Consider the following 18447-nt stretch of genomic DNA (forward strand, 5'->3'; position numbering starts at 1 on the left):
TTTGAAAATTGGGCTGGCAGGGGTAGCGACATAAAAAAAAAAAAAAAAAAGGAAGGGAGCCAACAGCACCCGGGTTTCCCAGGCGGTCACCCATCCAAGTACTAACCGGGCCCAATGATACTTAACTTCGGTGATCGGACGAGAACCGGTGTATTTATCATGGTATGGCCGTTGGCACTCGTGTAATGTAGGAGCACGGCAGAATTCGCGTTCGGCTTTTCTCCCAACACACAAAATGTTAGTTTTCGGCCGCATTTGACGTAGGCACTTCCTTCCGCAACAGCCAGTTCCTCGAGGACGGCGCGGGGGGCGCGCCCGGCGTCCCAGCAGAGCGACGGCCGAATTAGCGGGCGCACCGCCGCGTGTGTGAGACGCACTGCTGCTCGTTGCACCTCCTGTCATTCGCTGGGCGCGTGCAGCCTTCGACACTAGCGGAGGACGCATCTTGTCCCTGGTGTCCAGCGGGGGGCCTGTGCGGGGTGTGGCAGTGTCGTGCTGGAGGGCGCCACTGGTAGCGATGTGGGCTTCCTCGCCTCGCCTCGCCTCGCCTCGCCTCGCCTCGCACCAGGTGTCTGCGTACTTTGCAGTGCATTCGCACCATTCGTATCCCGTCCCGACTTGTCCCGACTTTGCTCGACTGCCGCTCGCTGCCGCTCGGGTCGTGGTCCATATGACAGCGCAAGCACGACAAACGTCTGCGGGACGAGACGAGACGAGACGACTAAGGGACAAATTCGTGATTACAAATCAAATTTGGAACTCTACACTCCTACACAACAATAGGCGCTGACGTATTTCAGAAATCACCTGCCGATTCGTACTGTTTTGTCGTTTTGAAAGTCTTCTTGGCAAACTTGGTTAGCACATTCTCCCCCAAACTGAGTTAATTACTGCATTTTCGTACCATTACAGTAGTTTAAAAGGCTTAAGGAAGCATCGTTGTCACAACAGAAGGGTAGTTTGAAAATTGGGCTGGCAGGGGTAGCGACATAAAAAAAAAAAAAAAAAAAAAGGAAGGGAGCCAACAGCACCCGGGTTTCCCAGGCGGTCACCCATCCAAGTACTAACCGGGCCCAATGATACTTAACTTCGGTGATCGGACGAGAACCGGTGTATTTATCATGGTATGGCCGTTGGCACTCGTGTAATGTAGGAGCACGGCAGAATTCGCGTTCGGCTTTTCTCCCAACACACAAAATGTTAGTTTTCGGCCGCATTTGACGTAGGCACTTCCTTCCGCAACAGCCAGTTCCTCGAGGACGGCGCGGGGGGCGCGCCCGGCGTCCCAGCAGAGCGACGGCCGAATTAGCGGGCGCACCGCCGCGTGTGTGAGACGCACTGCTGCTCGTTGCACCTCCTGTCATTCGCTGGGCGCGTGCAGCCTTCGACACTAGCGGAGGACGCATCTTGTCCCTGGTGTCCAGCGGGGGGCCTGTGCGGGGTGTGGCAGTGTCGTGCTGGAGGGCGCCACTGGTAGCGATGTGGGCTTCCTCGCCTCGCCTCGCCTCGCCTCGCCTCGCCTCGCACCAGGTGTCTGCGTACTTTGCAGTGCATTCGCACCATTCGTATCCCGTCCCGACTTGTCCCGACTTTGCTCGACTGCCGCTCGCTGCCGCTCGGGTCGTGGTCCATATGACAGCGCAAGCACGACAAACGTCTGCGGGACGAGACGAGACGACTAAGGGACAAATTCGTGATTACAAATCAAATTTGGAACTCTACACTCCTACACAACAATAGGCGCTGACGTATTTCAGAAATCACCTGCCGATTCGTACTGTTTTGTCGTTTTGAAAGTCTTCTTGGCAAACTTGGTTAGCACATTCTCCCCCAAACTGAGTTAATTACTGCATTTTCGTACCATTACAGTAGTTTAAAAGGCTTAAGGAAGCATCGTTGTCACAACAGAAGGGTAGTTTGAAAATTGGGCTGGCAGGGGTAGCGACATAAAAAAAAAAAAAAAGGAAGGGAGCCAACAGCACCCGGGTTTCCCAGGCGGTCACCCATCCAAGTACTAACCGGGCCCAATGATACTTAACTTCGGTGATCGGACGAGAACCGGTGTATTTATCATGGTATGGCCGTTGGCACTCGTGTAATGTAGGAGCACGGCAGAATTCGCGTTCGGCTTTTCTCCCAACACACAAAATGTTAGTTTTCGGCCGCATTTGACGTAGGCACTTCCTTCCGCAACAGCCAGTTCCTCGAGGACGGCGCGGGGGGCGCGCCCGGCGTCCCAGCAGAGCGACGGCCGAATTAGCGGGCGCACCGCCGCGTGTGTGAGACGCACTGCTGCTCGTTGCACCTCCTGTCATTCGCTGGGCGCGTGCAGCCTTCGACACTAGCGGAGGACGCATCTTGTCCCTGGTGTCCAGCGGGGGGCCTGTGCGGGGTGTGGCAGTGTCGTGCTGGAGGGCGCCACTGGTAGCGATGTGGGCTTCCTCGCCTCGCCTCGCCTCGCCTCGCCTCGCCTCGCACCAGGTGTCTGCGTACTTTGCAGTGCATTCGCACCATTCGTATCCCGTCCCGACTTGTCCCGACTTTGCTCGACTGCCGCTCGCTGCCGCTCGGGTCGTGGTCCATATGACAGCGCAAGCACGACAAACGTCTGCGGGACGAGACGAGACGAGACGACTAAGGGACAAATTCGTGATTACAAATCAAATTTGGAACTCTACACTCCTACACAACAATAGGCGCTGACGTATTTCAGAAATCACCTGCCGATTCGTACTGTTTTGTCGTTTTGAAAGTCTTCTTGGCAAACTTGGTTAGCACATTCTCCCCCAAACTGAGTTAATTACTGCATTTTCGTACCATTACAGTAGTTTAAAAGGCTTAAGGAAGCATCGTTGTCACAACAGAAGGGTAGTTTGAAAATTGGGCTGGCAGGGGTAGCGACATAAAAAAAAAAAAAAAAGGAAGGGAGCCAACAGCACCCGGGTTTCCCAGGCGGTCACCCATCCAAGTACTAACCGGGCCCAATGATACTTAACTTCGGTGATCGGACGAGAACCGGTGTATTTATCATGGTATGGCCGTTGGCACTCGTGTAATGTAGGAGCACGGCAGAATTCGCGTTCGGCTTTTCTCCCAACACACAAAATGTTAGTTTTCGGCCGCATTTGACGTAGGCACTTCCTTCCGCAACAGCCAGTTCCTCGAGGACGGCGCGGGGGGCGCGCCCGGCGTCCCAGCAGAGCGACGGCCGAATTAGCGGGCGCACCGCCGCGTGTGTGAGACGCACTGCTGCTCGTTGCACCTCCTGTCATTCGCTGGGCGCGTGCAGCCTTCGACACTAGCGGAGGACGCATCTTGTCCCTGGTGTCCAGCGGGGGGCCTGTGCGGGGTGTGGCAGTGTCGTGCTGGAGGGCGCCACTGGTAGCGATGTGGGCTTCCTCGCCTCGCCTCGCCTCGCCTCGCCTCGCCTCGCACCAGGTGTCTGCGTACTTTGCAGTGCATTCGCACCATTCGTATCCCGTCCCGACTTGTCCCGACTTTGCTCGACTGCCGCTCGCTGCCGCTCGGGTCGTGGTCCATATGACAGCGCAAGCACGACAAACGTCTGCGGGACGAGACGAGACGAGACGACTAAGGGACAAATTCGTGATTACAAATCAAATTTGGAACTCTACACTCCTACACAACAATAGGCGCTGACGTATTTCAGAAATCACCTGCCGATTCGTACTGTTTTGTCGTTTTGAAAGTCTTCTTGGCAAACTTGGTTAGCACATTCTCCCCCAAACTGAGTTAATTACTGCATTTTCGTACCATTACAGTAGTTTAAAAGGCTTAAGGAAGCATCGTTGTCACAACAGAAGGGTAGTTTGAAAATTGGGCTGGCAGGGGTAGCGACATAAAAAAAAAAAAAAAAGGAAGGGAGCCAACAGCACCCGGGTTTCCCAGGCGGTCACCCATCCAAGTACTAACCGGGCCCAATGATACTTAACTTCGGTGATCGGACGAGAACCGGTGTATTTATCATGGTATGGCCGTTGGCACTCGTGTAATGTAGGAGCACGGCAGAATTCGCGTTCGGCTTTTCTCCCAACACACAAAATGTTAGTTTTCGGCCGCATTTGACGTAGGCACTTCCTTCCGCAACAGCCAGTTCCTCGAGGACGGCGCGGGGGGCGCGCCCGGCGTCCCAGCAGAGCGACGGCCGAATTAGCGGGCGCACCGCCGCGTGTGTGAGACGCACTGCTGCTCGTTGCACCTCCTGTCATTCGCTGGGCGCGTGCAGCCTTCGACACTAGCGGAGGACGCATCTTGTCCCTGGTGTCCAGCGGGGGGCCTGTGCGGGGTGTGGCAGTGTCGTGCTGGAGGGCGCCACTGGTAGCGATGTGGGCTTCCTCGCCTCGCCTCGCCTCGCCTCGCCTCGCCTCGCACCAGGTGTCTGCGTACTTTGCAGTGCATTCGCACCATTCGTATCCCGTCCCGACTTGTCCCGACTTTGCTCGACTGCCGCTCGCTGCCGCTCGGGTCGTGGTCCATATGACAGCGCAAGCACGACAAACGTCTGCGGGACGAGACGAGACGAGACGACTAAGGGACAAATTCGTGATTACAAATCAAATTTGGAACTCTACACTCCTACACAACAATAGGCGCTGACGTATTTCAGAAATCACCTGCCGATTCGTACTGTTTTGTCGTTTTGAAAGTCTTCTTGGCAAACTTGGTTAGCACATTCTCCCCCAAACTGAGTTAATTACTGCATTTTCGTACCATTACAGTAGTTTAAAAGGCTTAAGGAAGCATCGTTGTCACAACAGAAGGGTAGTTTGAAAATTGGGCTGGCAGGGGTAGCGACATAAAAAAAAAAAAAAAAAAAAGGAAGGGAGCCAACAGCACCCGGGTTTCCCAGGCGGTCACCCATCCAAGTACTAACCGGGCCCAATGATACTTAACTTCGGTGATCGGACGAGAACCGGTGTATTTATCATGGTATGGCCGTTGGCACTCGTGTAATGTAGGAGCACGGCAGAATTCGCGTTCGGCTTTTCTCCCAACACACAAAATGTTAGTTTTCGGCCGCATTTGACGTAGGCACTTCCTTCCGCAACAGCCAGTTCCTCGAGGACGGCGCGGGGGGCGCGCCCGGCGTCCCAGCAGAGCGACGGCCGAATTAGCGGGCGCACCGCCGCGTGTGTGAGACGCACTGCTGCTCGTTGCACCTCCTGTCATTCGCTGGGCGCGTGCAGCCTTCGACACTAGCGGAGGACGCATCTTGTCCCTGGTGTCCAGCGGGGGGCCTGTGCGGGGTGTGGCAGTGTCGTGCTGGAGGGCGCCACTGGTAGCGATGTGGGCTTCCTCGCCTCGCCTCGCCTCGCCTCGCCTCGCCTCGCACCAGGTGTCTGCGTACTTTGCAGTGCATTCGCACCATTCGTATCCCGTCCCGACTTGTCCCGACTTTGCTCGACTGCCGCTCGCTGCCGCTCGGGTCGTGGTCCATATGACAGCGCAAGCACGACAAACGTCTGCGGGACGAGACGAGACGAGACGACTAAGGGACAAATTCGTGATTACAAATCAAATTTGGAACTCTACACTCCTACACAACAATAGGCGCTGACGTATTTCAGAAATCACCTGCCGATTCGTACTGTTTTGTCGTTTTGAAAGTCTTCTTGGCAAACTTGGTTAGCACATTCTCCCCCAAACTGAGTTAATTACTGCATTTTCGTACCATTACAGTAGTTTAAAAGGCTTAAGGAAGCATCGTTGTCACAACAGAAGGGTAGTTTGAAAATTGGGCTGGCAGGGGTAGCGACATAAAAAAAAAAAAAAAAAAGGAAGGGAGCCAACAGCACCCGGGTTTCCCAGGCGGTCACCCATCCAAGTACTAACCGGGCCCAATGATACTTAACTTCGGTGATCGGACGAGAACCGGTGTATTTATCATGGTATGGCCGTTGGCACTCGTGTAATGTAGGAGCACGGCAGAATTCGCGTTCGGCTTTTCTCCCAACACACAAAATGTTAGTTTTCGGCCGCATTTGACGTAGGCACTTCCTTCCGCAACAGCCAGTTCCTCGAGGACGGCGCGGGGGGCGCGCCCGGCGTCCCAGCAGAGCGACGGCCGAATTAGCGGGCGCACCGCCGCGTGTGTGAGACGCACTGCTGCTCGTTGCACCTCCTGTCATTCGCTGGGCGCGTGCAGCCTTCGACACTAGCGGAGGACGCATCTTGTCCCTGGTGTCCAGCGGGGGGCCTGTGCGGGGTGTGGCAGTGTCGTGCTGGAGGGCGCCACTGGTAGCGATGTGGGCTTCCTCGCCTCGCCTCGCCTCGCCTCGCCTCGCCTCGCACCAGGTGTCTGCGTACTTTGCAGTGCATTCGCACCATTCGTATCCCGTCCCGACTTGTCCCGACTTTGCTCGACTGCCGCTCGCTGCCGCTCGGGTCGTGGTCCATATGACAGCGCAAGCACGACAAACGTCTGCGGGACGAGACGAGACGAGACGACTAAGGGACAAATTCGTGATTACAAATCAAATTTGGAACTCTACACTCCTACACAACAATAGGCGCTGACGTATTTCAGAAATCACCTGCCGATTCGTACTGTTTTGTCGTTTTGAAAGTCTTCTTGGCAAACTTGGTTAGCACATTCTCCCCCAAACTGAGTTAATTACTGCATTTTCGTACCATTACAGTAGTTTAAAAGGCTTAAGGAAGCATCGTTGTCACAACAGAAGGGTAGTTTGAAAATTGGGCTGGCAGGGGTAGCGACATAAAAAAAAAAAAAAAAAAGGAAGGGAGCCAACAGCACCCGGGTTTCCCAGGCGGTCACCCATCCAAGTACTAACCGGGCCCAATGATACTTAACTTCGGTGATCGGACGAGAACCGGTGTATTTATCATGGTATGGCCGTTGGCACTCGTGTAATGTAGGAGCACGGCAGAATTCGCGTTCGGCTTTTCTCCCAACACACAAAATGTTAGTTTTCGGCCGCATTTGACGTAGGCACTTCCTTCCGCAACAGCCAGTTCCTCGAGGACGGCGCGGGGGGCGCGCCCGGCGTCCCAGCAGAGCGACGGCCGAATTAGCGGGCGCACCGCCGCGTGTGTGAGACGCACTGCTGCTCGTTGCACCTCCTGTCATTCGCTGGGCGCGTGCAGCCTTCGACACTAGCGGAGGACGCATCTTGTCCCTGGTGTCCAGCGGGGGGCCTGTGCGGGGTGTGGCAGTGTCGTGCTGGAGGGCGCCACTGGTAGCGATGTGGGCTTCCTCGCCTCGCCTCGCCTCGCCTCGCCTCGCCTCGCACCAGGTGTCTGCGTACTTTGCAGTGCATTCGCACCATTCGTATCCCGTCCCGACTTGTCCCGACTTTGCTCGACTGCCGCTCGCTGCCGCTCGGGTCGTGGTCCATATGACAGCGCAAGCACGACAAACGTCTGCGGGACGAGACGAGACGAGACGACTAAGGGACAAATTCGTGATTACAAATCAAATTTGGAACTCTACACTCCTACACAACAATAGGCGCTGACGTATTTCAGAAATCACCTGCCGATTCGTACTGTTTTGTCGTTTTGAAAGTCTTCTTGGCAAACTTGGTTAGCACATTCTCCCCCAAACTGAGTTAATTACTGCATTTTCGTACCATTACAGTAGTTTAAAAGGCTTAAGGAAGCATCGTTGTCACAACAGAAGGGTAGTTTGAAAATTGGGCTGGCAGGGGTAGCGACATAAAAAAAAAAAAAAAAGGAAGGGAGCCAACAGCACCCGGGTTTCCCAGGCGGTCACCCATCCAAGTACTAACCGGGCCCAACGATACTTAACTTCGGTGATCGGACGAGAACCGGTGTATTTATCATGGTATGGCCGTTGGCACTCGTGTAATGTAGGAGCACGGCAGAATTCGCGTTCGGCTTTTCTCCCAACACACAAAATGTTAGTTTTCGGCCGCATTTGACGTAGGCACTTCCTTCCGCAACAGCCAGTTCCTCGAGGACGGCGCGGGGGGCGCGCCCGGCGTCCCAGCAGAGCGACGGCCGAATTAGCGGGCGCACCGCCGCGTGTGTGAGACGCACTGCTGCTCGTTGCACCTCCTGTCATTCGCTGGGCGCGTGCAGCCTTCGACACTAGCGGAGGACGCATCTTGTCCCTGGTGTCCAGCGGGGGGCCTGTGCGGGGTGTGGCAGTGTCGTGCTGGAGGGCGCCACTGGTAGCGATGTGGGCTTCCTCGCCTCGCACCAGGTGTCTGCGTACTTTGCAGTGCATTCGCACCATTCGTATCCCGTCCCGACTTGTCCCGACTGCCGCTCGCTGCCGCTCGGGTCGTGGTCCATATGACAGCGCAAGCACGACAAACGTCTGCGGGACGAGACGAGACGAGACGACTAAGGGACAAATTCGTGATTACAAATCAAATTTGGAACTCTACACTCCTACACAACAATAGGCGCTGACGTATTTCAGAAATCACCTGCCGATTCGTACTGTTTTGTCGTTTTGAAAGTCTTCTTGGCAAACTTGGTTAGCACATTCTCCCCCAAACTGAGTTAATTACTGCATTTTCGTACCATTACAGTAGTTTAAAAGGCTTAAGGAAGCATCGTTGTCACAACAGAAGGGTAGTTTGAAAATTGGGCTGGCAGGGGTAGCGACATAAAAAAAAAAAAAAAAAAAGGAAGGGAGCCAACAGCACCCGGGTTTCCCAGGCGGTCACCCATCCAAGTACTAACCGGGCCCAATGATACTTAACTTCGGTGATCGGACGAGAACCGGTGTATTTATCATGGTATGGCCGTTGGCACTCGTGTAATGTAGGAGCACGGCAGAATTCGCGTTCGGCTTTTCTCCCAACACACAAAATGTTAGTTTTCGGCCGCATTTGACGTAGGCACTTCCTTCCGCAACAGCCAGTTCCTCGAGGACGGCGCGGGGGGCGCGCCCGGCGTCCCAGCAGAGCGACGGCCGAATTAGCGGGCGCACCGCCGCGTGTGTGAGACGCACTGCTGCTCGTTGCACCTCCTGTCATTCGCTGGGCGCGTGCAGCCTTCGACACTAGCGGAGGACGCATCTTGTCCCTGGTGTCCAGCGGGGGGCCTGTGCGGGGTGTGGCAGTGTCGTGCTGGAGGGCGCCACTGGTAGCGATGTGGGCTTCCTCGCCTCGCCTCGCCTCGCCTCGCCTCGCCTCGCACCAGGTGTCTGCGTACTTTGCAGTGCATTCGCACCATTCGTATCCCGTCCCGACTTGTCCCGACTTTGCTCGACTGCCGCTCGCTGCCGCTCGGGTCGTGGTCCATATGACAGCGCAAGCACGACAAACGTCTGCGGGACGAGACGAGACGAGACGACTAAGGGACAAATTCGTGATTACAAATCAAATTTGGAACTCTACACTCCTACACAACAATAGGCGCTGACGTATTTCAGAAATCACCTGCCGATTCGTACTGTTTTGTCGTTTTGAAAGTCTTCTTGGCAAACTTGGTTAGCACATTCTCCCCCAAACTGAGTTAATTACTGCATTTTCGTACCATTACAGTAGTTTAAAAGGCTTAAGGAAGCATCGTTGTCACAACAGAAGGGTAGTTTGAAAATTGGGCTGGCAGGGGTAGCGACATAAAAAAAAAAAAAAAAAAAAGGAAGGGAGCCAACAGCACCCGGGTTTCCCAGGCGGTCACCCATCCAAGTACTAACCGGGCCCAATGATACTTAACTTCGGTGATCGGACGAGAACCGGTGTATTTATCATGGTATGGCCGTTGGCACTCGTGTAATGTAGGAGCACGGCAGAATTCGCGTTCGGCTTTTCTCCCAACACACAAAATGTTAGTTTTCGGCCGCATTTGACGTAGGCACTTCCTTCCGCAACAGCCAGTTCCTCGAGGACGGCGCGGGGGGCGCGCCCGGCGTCCCAGCAGAGCGACGGCCGAATTAGCGGGCGCACCGCCGCGTGTGTGAGACGCACTGCTGCTCGTTGCACCTCCTGTCATTCGCTGGGCGCGTGCAGCCTTCGACACTAGCGGAGGACGCATCTTGTCCCTGGTGTCCAGCGGGGGGCCTGTGCGGGGTGTGGCAGTGTCGTGCTGGAGGGCGCCACTGGTAGCGATGTGGGCTTCCTCGCCTCGCCTCGCCTCGCCTCGCCTCGCCTCGCCTCGCACCAGGTGTCTGCGTACTTTGCAGTGCATTCGCACCATTCGTATCCCGTCCCGACTTGTCCCGACTTTGCTCGACTGCCGCTCGCTGCCGCTCGGGTCGTGGTCCATATGACAGCGCAAGCACGACAAACGTCTGCGGGACGAGACGAGACGAGACGACTAAGGGACAAATTCGTGATTACAAATCAAATTTGGAACTCTACACTCCTACACAACAATAGGCGCTGACGTATTTCAGAAATCACCTGCCGATTCGTACTGTTTTGTCGTTTTGAAAGTCTTCTTGGCAAACTTGGTTAGCACATTCTCCCCCAAACTGAGTTAATTACTGCATTTTCGTACCATTACAGTAGTTTAAAAGGCTTAAGGAAGCATCGTTGTCACAACAGAAGGGTAGTTTGAAAATTGGGCTGGCAGGGGTAGCGACATAAAAAAAAAAAAAAAAGGAAGGGAGCCAACAGCACCCGGGTTTCCCAGGCGGTCACCCATCCAAGTACTAACCGGGCCCAACGATACTTAACTTCGGTGATCGGACGAGAACCGGTGTATTTATCATGGTATGGCCGTTGGCACTCGTGTAATGTAGGAGCACGGCAGAATTCGCGTTCGGCTTTTCTCCCAACACACAAAATGTTAGTTTTCGGCCGCATTTGACGTAGGCACTTCCTTCCGCAACAGCCAGTTCCTCGAGGACGGCGCGGGGGGCGCGCCCGGCGTCCCAGCAGAGCGACGGCCGAATTAGCGGGCGCACCGCCGCGTGTGTGAGACGCACTGCTGCTCGTTGCACCTCCTGTCATTCGCTGGGCGCGTGCAGCCTTCGACACTAGCGGAGGACGCATCTTGTCCCTGGTGTCCAGCGGGGGGCCTGTGCGGGGTGTGGCAGTGTCGTGCTGGAGGGCGCCACTGGTAGCGATGTGGGCTTCCTCGCCTCGCACCAGGTGTCTGCGTACTTTGCAGTGCATTCGCACCATTCGTATCCCGTCCCGACTTGTCCCGACTGCCGCTCGCTGCCGCTCGGGTCGTGGTCCATATGACAGCGCAAGCACGACAAACGTCTGCGGGACGAGACGAGACGAGACGACTAAGGGACAAATTCGTGATTACAAATCAAATTTGGAACTCTACACTCCTACACAACAATAGGCGCTGACGTATTTCAGAAATCACCTGCCGATTCGTACTGTTTTGTCGTTTTGAAAGTCTTCTTGGCAAACTTGGTTAGCACATTCTCCCCCAAACTGAGTTAATTACTGCATTTTCGTACCATTACAGTAGTTTAAAAGGCTTAAGGAAGCATCGTTGTCACAACAGAAGGGTAGTTTGAAAATTGGGCTGGCAGGGGTAGCGACATAAAAAAAAAAAAAAAAAAAGGAAGGGAGCCAACAGCACCCGGGTTTCCCAGGCGGTCACCCATCCAAGTACTAACCGGGCCCAATGATACTTAACTTCGGTGATCGGACGAGAACCGGTGTATTTATCATGGTATGGCCGTTGGCACTCGTGTAATGTAGGAGCACGGCAGAATTCGCGTTCGGCTTTTCTCCCAACACACAAAATGTTAGTTTTCGGCCGCATTTGACGTAGGCACTTCCTTCCGCAACAGCCAGTTCCTCGAGGACGGCGCGGGGGGCGCGCCCGGCGTCCCAGCAGAGCGACGGCCGAATTAGCGGGCGCACCGCCGCGTGTGTGAGACGCACTGCTGCTCGTTGCACCTCCTGTCATTCGCTGGGCGCGTGCAGCCTTCGACACTAGCGGAGGACGCATCTTGTCCCTGGTGTCCAGCGGGGGGCCTGTGCGGGGTGTGGCAGTGTCGTGCTGGAGGGCGCCACTGGTAGCGATGTGGGCTTCCTCGCCTCGCCTCGCCTCGCCTCGCCTCGCCTCGCACCAGGTGTCTGCGTACTTTGCAGTGCATTCGCACCATTCGTATCCCGTCCCGACTTGTCCCGACTTTGCTCGACTGCCGCTCGCTGCCGCTCGGGTCGTGGTCCATATGACAGCGCAAGCACGACAAACGTCTGCGGGACGAGACGAGACGAGACGACTAAGGGACAAATTCGTGATTACAAATCAAATTTGGAACTCTACACTCCTACACAACAATAGGCGCTGACGTATTTCAGAAATCACCTGCCGATTCGTACTGTTTTGTCGTTTTGAAAGTCTTCTTGGCAAACTTGGTTAGCACATTCTCCCCCAAACTGAGTTAATTACTGCATTTTCGTACCATTACAGTAGTTTAAAAGGCTTAAGGAAGCATCGTTGTCACAACAGAAGGGTAGTTTGAAAATTGGGCTGGCAGGGGTAGCGACATAAAAAAAAAAAAAAAAGGAAGGGAGCCAACAGCACCCGGGTTTCCCAGGCGGTCACCCATCCAAGTACTAACCGGGCCCAACGATACTTAACTTCGGTGATCGGACGAGAACCGGTGTATTTATCATGGTATGGCCGTTGGCACTCGTGTAATGTAGGAGCACGGCAGAATTCGCGTTCGGCTTTTCTCCCAACACACAAAATGTTAGTTTTCGGCCGCATTTGACGTAGGCACTTCCTTCCGCAACAGCCAGTTCCTCGAGGACGGCGCGGGGGGCGCGCCCGGCGTCCCAGCAGAGCGACGGCCGAATTAGCGGGCGCACCGCCGCGTGTGTGAGACGCACTGCTGCTCGTTGCACCTCCTGTCATTCGCTGGGCGCGTGCAGCCTTCGACACTAGCGGAGGACGCATCTTGTCCCTGGTGTCCAGCGGGGGGCCTGTGCGGGGTGTGGCAGTGTCGTGCTGGAGGGCGCCACTGGTAGCGATGTGGGCTTCCTCGCCTCGCACCAGGTGTCTGCGTACTTTGCAGTGCATTCGCACCATTCGTATCCCGTCCCGACTTGTCCCGACTGCCGCTCGCTGCCGCTCGGGTCGTGGTCCATATGACAGCGCAAGCACGACAAACGTCTGCGGGACGAGACGAGACGAGACGACTAAGGGACAAATTCGTGATTACAAATCAAATTTGGAACTCTACACTCCTACACAACAATAGGCGCTGACGTATTTCAGAAATCACCTGCCGATTCGTACTGTTTTGTCGTTTTGAAAGTCTTCTTGGCAAACTTGGTTAGCACATTCTCCCCCAAACTGAGTTAATTACTGCATTTTCGTACCATTACAGTAGTTTAAAAGGCTTAAGGAAGCATCGTTGTCACAACAGAAGGGTAGTTTGAAAATTGGGCTGGCAGGGGTAGCGACATAAAAAAAAAAAAAAAAAAGGAAGGGAGCCAACAGCACCCGGGTTTCCCAGGCGGTCACCCATCCAAGTACTAACCGGGCCCAATGATACTTAACTTCGGTGATCGGACGAGAACCGGTGTATTTATCATGGTATGGCCGTTGGCACTCGTGTAATGTAGGAGCACGGCAGAATTCGCGTTCGGCTTTTCTCCCAACACACAAAATGTTAGTTTTCGGCCGCATTTGACGTAGGCACTTCCTTCCGCAACAGCCAGTTCCTCGAGGACGGCGCGGGGGGCGCGCCCGGCGTCCCAGCAGAGCGACGGCCGAATTAGCGGGCGCACCGCCGCGTGTGTGAGACGCACTGCTGCTCGTTGCACCTCCTGTCATTCGCTGGGCGCGTGCAGCCTTCGACACTAGCGGAGGACGCATCTTGTCCCTGGTGTCCAGCGGGGGGCCTGTGCGGGGTGTGGCAGTGTCGTGCTGGAGGGCGCCACTGGTAGCGATGTGGGCTTCCTCGCCTCGCCTCGCCTCGCCTCGCCTCGCCTCGCACCAGGTGTCTGCGTACTTTGCAGTGCATTCGCACCATTCGTATCCCGTCCCGACTTGTCCCGACTTTGCTCGACTGCCGCTCGCTGCCGCTCGGGTCGTGGTCCATATGACAGCGCAAGCACGACAAACGTCTGCGGGACGAGACGAGACGAGACGACTAAGGGACAAATTCGTGATTACAAATCAAATTTGGAACTCTACACTCCTACACAACAATAGGCGCTGACGTATTTCAGAAATCACCTGCCGATTCGTACTGTTTTGTCGTTTTGAAAGTCTTCTTGGCAAACTTGGTTAGCACATTCTCCCCCAAACTGAGTTAATTACTGCATTTTCGTACCATTACAGTAGTTTAAAAGGCTTAAGGAAGCATCGTTGTCACAACAGAAGGGTAGTTTGAAAATTGGGCTGGCAGGGGTAGCGACATAAAAAAAAAAAAAAAAAAAAAGGAAGGGAGCCAACAGCACCCGGGTTTCCCAGGCGGTCACCCATCCAAGTACTAACCGGGCCCAATGATACTTAACTTCGGTGATCGGACGAGAACCGGTGTATTTATCATGGTATGGCCGTTGGCACTCGTGTAATGTAGGAGCACGGCAGAATTCGCGTTCGGCTTTTCTCCCAACACACAAAATGTTAGTTTTCGGCCGCATTTGACGTAGGCACTTCCTTCCGCAACAGCCAGTTCCTCGAGGACGGCGCGGGGGGCGCGCCCGGCGTCCCAGCAGAGCGACGGCCGAATTAGCGGGCGCACCGCCGCGTGTGTGAGACGCACTGCTGCTCGTTGCACCTCCTGTCATTCGCTGGGCGCGTGCAGCCTTCGACACTAGCGGAGGACGCATCTTGTCCCTGGTGTCCAGCGGGGGGCCTGTGCGGGGTGTGGCAGTGTCGTGCTGGAGGGCGCCACTGGTAGCGATGTGGGCTTCCTCGCCTCGCCTCGCCTCGCCTCGCCTCGCCTCGCACCAGGTGTCTGCGTACTTTGCAGTGCATTCGCACCATTCGTATCCCGTCCCGACTTGTCCCGACTTTGCTCGACTGCCGCTCGCTGCCGCTCGGGTCGTGGTCCATATGACAGCGCAAGCACGACAAACGTCTGCGGGACGAGACGAGACGAGACGACTAAGGGACAAATTCGTGATTACAAATCAAATTTGGAACTCTACACTCCTACACAACAATAGGCGCTGACGTATTTCAGAAATCACCTGCCGATTCGTACTGTTTTGTCGTTTTGAAAGTCTTCTTGGCAAACTTGGTTAGCACATTCTCCCCCAAACTGAGTTAATTACTGCATTTTCGTACCATTACAGTAGTTTAAAAGGCTTAAGGAAGCATCGTTGTCACAACAGAAGGGTAGTTTGAAAATTGGGCTGGCAGGGGTAGCGACATAAAAAAAAAAAAAAAAGGAAGGGAGCCAACAGCACCCGGGTTTCCCAGGCGGTCACCCATCCAAGTACTAACCGGGCCCAACGATACTTAACTTCGGTGATCGGACGAGAACCGGTGTATTTATCATGGTATGGCCGTTGGCACTCGTGTAATGTAGGAGCACGGCAGAATTCGCGTTCGGCTTTTCTCCCAACACACAAAATGTTAGTTTTCGGCCGCATTTGACGTAGGCACTTCCTTCCGCAACAGCCAGTTCCTCGAGGACGGCGCGGGGGGCGCGCCCGGCGTCCCAGCAGAGCGACGGCCGAATTAGCGGGCGCACCGCCGCGTGTGTGAGACGCACTGCTGCTCGTTGCACCTCCTGTCATTCGCTGGGCGCGTGCAGCCTTCGACACTAGCGGAGGACGCATCTTGTCCCTGGTGTCCAGCGGGGGGCCTGTGCGGGGTGTGGCAGTGTCGTGCTGGAGGGCGCCACTGGTAGCGATGTGGGCTTCCTCGCCTCGCACCAGGTGTCTGCGTACTTTGCAGTGCATTCGCACCATTCGTATCCCGTCCCGACTTGTCCCGACTGCCGCTCGCTGCCGCTCGGGTCGTGGTCCATATGACAGCGCAAGCACGACAAACGTCTGCGGGACGAGACGAGACGAGACGACTAAGGGACAAATTCGTGATTACAAATCAAATTTGGAACTCTACACTCCTACACAACAATAGGCGCTGACGTATTTCAGAAATCACCTGCCGATTCGTACTGTTTTGTCGTTTTGAAAGTCTTCTTGGCAAACTTGGTTAGCACATTCTCCCCCAAACTGAGTTAATTACTGCATTTTCGTACCATTACAGTAGTTTAAAAGGCTTAAGGAAGCATCGTTGTCACAACAGAAGGGTAGTTTGAAAATTGGGCTGGCAGGGGTAGCGACATAAAAAAAAAAAAAAAAAAAGGAAGGGAGCCAACAGCACCCGGGTTTCCCAGGCGGTCACCCATCCAAGTACTAACCGGGCCCAATGATACTTAACTTCGGTGATCGGACGAGAACCGGTGTATTTATCATGGTATGGCCGTTGGCACTCGTGTAATGTAGGAGCACGGCAGAATTCGCGTTCGGCTTTTCTCCCAACACACAAAATGTTAGTTTTCGGCCGCATTTGACGTAGGCACTTCCTTCCGCAACAGCCAGTTCCTCGAGGACGGCGCGGGGGGCGCGCCCGGCGTCCCAGCAGAGCGACGGCCGAATTAGCGGGCGCACCGCCGCGTGTGTGAGACGCACTGCTGCTCGTTGCACCTCCTGTCATTCGCTGGGCGCGTGCAGCCTTCGACACTAGCGGAGGACGCATCTTGTCCCTGGTGTCCAGCGGGGGGCCTGTGCGGGGTGTGGCAGTGTCGTGCTGGAGGGCGCCACTGGTAGCGATGTGGGCTTCCTCGCCTCGCCTCGCCTCGCCTCGCCTCGCCTCGCACCAGGTGTCTGCGTACTTTGCAGTGCATTCGCACCATTCGTATCCCGTCCCGACTTGTCCCGACTTTGCTCGACTGCCGCTCGCTGCCGCTCGGGTCGTGGTCCATATGACAGCGCAAGCACGACAAACGTCTGCGGGACGAGACGAGACGAGACGACTAAGGGACAAATTCGTGATTACAAATCAAATTTGGAACTCTACACTCCTACACAACAATAGGCGCTGACGTATTTCAGAAATCACCTGCCGATTCGTACTGTTTTGTCGTTTTGAAAGTCTTCTTGGCAAACTTGGTTAGCACATTCTCCCCCAAACTGAGTTAATTACTGCATTTTCGTACCATTACAGTAGTTTAAAAGGCTTAAGGAAGCATCGTTGTCACAACAGAAGGGTAGTTTGAAAATTGGGCTGGCAGGGGTAGCGACATAAAAAAAAAAAAAAAAGGAAGGGAGCCAACAGCACCCGGGTTTCCCAGGCGGTCACCCATCCAAGTACTAACCGGGCCCAATGATACTTAACTTCGGTGATCGGACGAGAACCGGTGTATTTATCATGGTATGGCCGTTGGCACTCGTGTAATGTAGGAGCACGGCAGAATTCGCGTTCGGCTTTTCTCCCAACACACAAAATGTTAGTTTTCGGCCGCATTTGACGTAGGCACTTCCTTCCGCAACAGCCAGTTCCTCGAGGACGGCGCGGGGGGCGCGCCCGGCGTCCCAGCAGAGCGACGGCCGAATTAGCGGGCGCACCGCCGCGTGTGTGAGACGCACTGCTGCTCGTTGCACCTCCTGTCATTCGCTGGGCGCGTGCAGCCTTCGACACTAGCGGAGGACGCATCTTGTCCCTGGTGTCCAGCGGGGGGCCTGTGCGGGGTGTGGCAGTGTCGTGCTGGAGGGCGCCACTGGTAGCGATGTGGGCTTCCTCGCCTCGCCTCGCCTCGCCTCGCCTCGCCTCGCACCAGGTGTCTGCGTACTTTGCAGTGCATTCGCACCATTCGTATCCCGTCCCGACTTGTCCCGACTTTGCTCGACTGCCGCTCGCTGCCGCTCGGGTCGTGGTCCATATGACAGCGCAAGCACGACAAACGTCTGCGGGACGAGACGAGACGAGACGACTAAGGGACAAATTCGTGATTACAAATCAAATTTGGAACTCTACACTCCTACACAACAATAGGCGCTGACGTATTTCAGAAATCACCTGCCGATTCGTACTGTTTTGTCGTTTTGAAAGTCTTCTTGGCAAACTTGGTTAGCACATTCTCCCCCAAACTGAGTTAATTACTGCATTTTCGTACCATTACAGTAGTTTAAAAGGCTTAAGGAAGCATCGTTGTCACAACAGAAGGGTAGTTTGAAAATTGGGCTGGCAGGGGTAGCGACATAAAAAAAAAAAAAAAAAAAAGGAAGGGAGCCAACAGCACCCGGGTTTCCCAGGCGGTCACCCATCCAAGTACTAACCGGGCCCAATGATACTTAACTTCGGTGATCGGACGAGAACCGGTGTATTTATCATGGTATGGCCGTTGGCACTCGTGTAATGTAGGAGCACGGCAGAATTCGCGTTCGGCTTTTCTCCCAACACACAAAATGTTAGTTTTCGGCCGCATTTGACGTAGGCACTTCCTTCCGCAACAGCCAGTTCCTCGAGGACGGCGCGGGGGGCGCGCCCGGCGTCCCAGCAGAGCGACGGCCGAATTAGCGGGCGCACCGCCGCGTGTGT

At 55.0% G+C, this 18447-nt stretch overlaps 20 non-coding genes across 20 annotated transcripts; all 20 read right to left on the reverse strand.

Moving 5' to 3' along the window:
- Window positions 1-57: 57 nt before the first annotated feature.
- Window positions 58-176, reverse strand: LOC126232079 (5S ribosomal RNA). The gene has a single exon (XR_007544633.1). It is a non-coding gene; the product is annotated as a 5S ribosomal RNA (ribosomal RNA).
- An 843-nt stretch (window positions 177-1019) lies between these two features.
- LOC126232092 (5S ribosomal RNA) lies at window positions 1020-1138 on the reverse strand. The gene has a single exon (XR_007544644.1). It is a non-coding gene; the product is annotated as a 5S ribosomal RNA (ribosomal RNA).
- Window positions 1139-1970: 832 nt separating this feature from the next.
- Window positions 1971-2089, reverse strand: LOC126232104 (5S ribosomal RNA). Its single transcript, XR_007544655.1, has one exon. It is a non-coding gene; the product is annotated as a 5S ribosomal RNA (ribosomal RNA).
- An 838-nt stretch (window positions 2090-2927) lies between these two features.
- On the reverse strand, window positions 2928-3046 carry LOC126232114 (5S ribosomal RNA). Its single transcript, XR_007544664.1, has one exon. It is a non-coding gene; the product is annotated as a 5S ribosomal RNA (ribosomal RNA).
- An 838-nt stretch (window positions 3047-3884) lies between these two features.
- On the reverse strand, window positions 3885-4003 carry LOC126232115 (5S ribosomal RNA). Its single transcript, XR_007544665.1, has one exon. It is a non-coding gene; the product is annotated as a 5S ribosomal RNA (ribosomal RNA).
- Window positions 4004-4845: 842 nt separating this feature from the next.
- LOC126232080 (5S ribosomal RNA) lies at window positions 4846-4964 on the reverse strand. Its single transcript, XR_007544634.1, has one exon. It is a non-coding gene; the product is annotated as a 5S ribosomal RNA (ribosomal RNA).
- An 840-nt stretch (window positions 4965-5804) lies between these two features.
- On the reverse strand, window positions 5805-5923 carry LOC126232081 (5S ribosomal RNA). Its single transcript, XR_007544635.1, has one exon. It is a non-coding gene; the product is annotated as a 5S ribosomal RNA (ribosomal RNA).
- An 840-nt stretch (window positions 5924-6763) lies between these two features.
- On the reverse strand, window positions 6764-6882 carry LOC126232082 (5S ribosomal RNA). The gene has a single exon (XR_007544636.1). It is a non-coding gene; the product is annotated as a 5S ribosomal RNA (ribosomal RNA).
- An 838-nt stretch (window positions 6883-7720) lies between these two features.
- LOC126232103 (5S ribosomal RNA) lies at window positions 7721-7839 on the reverse strand. The gene has a single exon (XR_007544654.1). It is a non-coding gene; the product is annotated as a 5S ribosomal RNA (ribosomal RNA).
- Window positions 7840-8645: 806 nt separating this feature from the next.
- On the reverse strand, window positions 8646-8764 carry LOC126232083 (5S ribosomal RNA). Its single transcript, XR_007544637.1, has one exon. It is a non-coding gene; the product is annotated as a 5S ribosomal RNA (ribosomal RNA).
- An 842-nt stretch (window positions 8765-9606) lies between these two features.
- LOC126232084 (5S ribosomal RNA) lies at window positions 9607-9725 on the reverse strand. The gene has a single exon (XR_007544638.1). It is a non-coding gene; the product is annotated as a 5S ribosomal RNA (ribosomal RNA).
- Window positions 9726-10568: 843 nt separating this feature from the next.
- Window positions 10569-10687, reverse strand: LOC126232105 (5S ribosomal RNA). The gene has a single exon (XR_007544656.1). It is a non-coding gene; the product is annotated as a 5S ribosomal RNA (ribosomal RNA).
- An 806-nt stretch (window positions 10688-11493) lies between these two features.
- LOC126232087 (5S ribosomal RNA) lies at window positions 11494-11612 on the reverse strand. Its single transcript, XR_007544639.1, has one exon. It is a non-coding gene; the product is annotated as a 5S ribosomal RNA (ribosomal RNA).
- An 838-nt stretch (window positions 11613-12450) lies between these two features.
- On the reverse strand, window positions 12451-12569 carry LOC126232106 (5S ribosomal RNA). The gene has a single exon (XR_007544657.1). It is a non-coding gene; the product is annotated as a 5S ribosomal RNA (ribosomal RNA).
- An 805-nt stretch (window positions 12570-13374) lies between these two features.
- On the reverse strand, window positions 13375-13493 carry LOC126232088 (5S ribosomal RNA). Its single transcript, XR_007544640.1, has one exon. It is a non-coding gene; the product is annotated as a 5S ribosomal RNA (ribosomal RNA).
- An 843-nt stretch (window positions 13494-14336) lies between these two features.
- LOC126232089 (5S ribosomal RNA) lies at window positions 14337-14455 on the reverse strand. The gene has a single exon (XR_007544641.1). It is a non-coding gene; the product is annotated as a 5S ribosomal RNA (ribosomal RNA).
- Window positions 14456-15293: 838 nt separating this feature from the next.
- LOC126232107 (5S ribosomal RNA) lies at window positions 15294-15412 on the reverse strand. The gene has a single exon (XR_007544658.1). It is a non-coding gene; the product is annotated as a 5S ribosomal RNA (ribosomal RNA).
- Window positions 15413-16218: 806 nt separating this feature from the next.
- Window positions 16219-16337, reverse strand: LOC126232090 (5S ribosomal RNA). Its single transcript, XR_007544642.1, has one exon. It is a non-coding gene; the product is annotated as a 5S ribosomal RNA (ribosomal RNA).
- An 838-nt stretch (window positions 16338-17175) lies between these two features.
- LOC126232091 (5S ribosomal RNA) lies at window positions 17176-17294 on the reverse strand. The gene has a single exon (XR_007544643.1). It is a non-coding gene; the product is annotated as a 5S ribosomal RNA (ribosomal RNA).
- Window positions 17295-18136: 842 nt separating this feature from the next.
- On the reverse strand, window positions 18137-18255 carry LOC126232093 (5S ribosomal RNA). The gene has a single exon (XR_007544645.1). It is a non-coding gene; the product is annotated as a 5S ribosomal RNA (ribosomal RNA).
- Between the last annotated feature and the right edge of the window lie 192 nt (window positions 18256-18447).

The sequence above is a fragment of the Schistocerca nitens genome, unplaced genomic scaffold (genome assembly GCF_023898315.1).
Source record: "Schistocerca nitens isolate TAMUIC-IGC-003100 unplaced genomic scaffold, iqSchNite1.1 HiC_scaffold_423, whole genome shotgun sequence".
Classification (NCBI taxonomy): domain Eukaryota; kingdom Metazoa; phylum Arthropoda; class Insecta; order Orthoptera; family Acrididae; genus Schistocerca; species Schistocerca nitens.